We start from the raw sequence: 1,199 nt of genomic DNA, 5'->3' as shown, positions 1-1,199 counted from the left end.
TACATGGCATCCGTTACAGAGTCTTATCCTACAGAAGACTCTACACTGCCGTGTATCGCGTGTTCAACGTGCATTAGTGTGTTGGAATTCTCCATTCGCAGAAACAACATCTCGAGGATGCTCCCTATGTAGTTAATATTCATGACGACCTGTCGAGGAGCTGCTAGAATATCCAGAATCTAGTAGATCCAAGAATAGTATCCGAACCGAAAACGGCTGCTGTTCCTAATTCGAATATTAGTTTTGCATCATTCATTCGTCTGCTTCACATGGGAGGTGATTCTGGATGTGTATTTACAACAGGTTATCACCGAAGGCATCGGATGATAATGGCGGTGATGATGATCGAAGTAGCAAGAGGCCTCGCAGAGGATCGAGAAGTCGCAGGCGGAGCGATGACAGGGCGCTCTCAGGGTATACCTTCTCATTTTTGTTAGTGTATAAATTGGGGCAGAAACATAATAGTTAGAGTGACTCGGCTAAGGCCGACTTTGGGTGGTGCTTGTCAGTGTAGAGGCTATCATTAAGAGTTTGTGGCTTGAAAGGAAACAAAGGAGTGGTATTCACTCTCTTCTGAGTTTATTGCTCTCATTTAGTGCGATGAGTAGTTCTTGACCATACACGAGATGGGGAGGGTTTCGGTCAGGCTGAGTTGTCTTTCAGGTCATCTCCGAATCGCCGAGAAGCGACTACTTGAGGGAATTGTTGTCCCACCACGTATTGACTACCCAGCTGAGGTGTGGAGGGCTGAGTGTGTGAGGACGCTCTCGTGGTGACTTGTAACTGCCTGTTGTTCCTCATGAAGGAATTTCGAATGTATTTGGAGATCGGAGTTGAGTTGTGTACTAAGCTGTTAATTAAGTCGATGGTAATCGACTAAGGGCGGAGGAGTGAGAAAAATTGAACTCGGTCTCTTGAGATTATTGCAGCTCTATACCGTACAGAGGAAATGAATATAATAAACACGATGCGAAATTAATATTTGGCGACCAATTCAAATCAATTAAAGCTGACCGGTGGTTGCATTACTGATGAGAAGAAAATTTCAGGACAATCTTGCGCACTTGAGAAGTCTTGGATTTTCTCAATTGTTCTTTTTCGCCCCCGCAGTTGTTGATTCATCGAGCTACTATCACAATGAAAGGTGGATTCGGCAAAGGAAAGGGTGGAAAAGGTGGAAAAGGCAAAGGTGATCAGAA

This window comes from Perkinsus marinus (genome assembly GCF_000006405.1).
Source record: "Perkinsus marinus ATCC 50983 genomic scaffold scf_1104296976934, whole genome shotgun sequence".
Taxonomy (NCBI): Eukaryota; Perkinsozoa; order Perkinsida; family Perkinsidae; genus Perkinsus; species Perkinsus marinus.
This window is presented reverse-complemented; position numbering follows the sequence as displayed.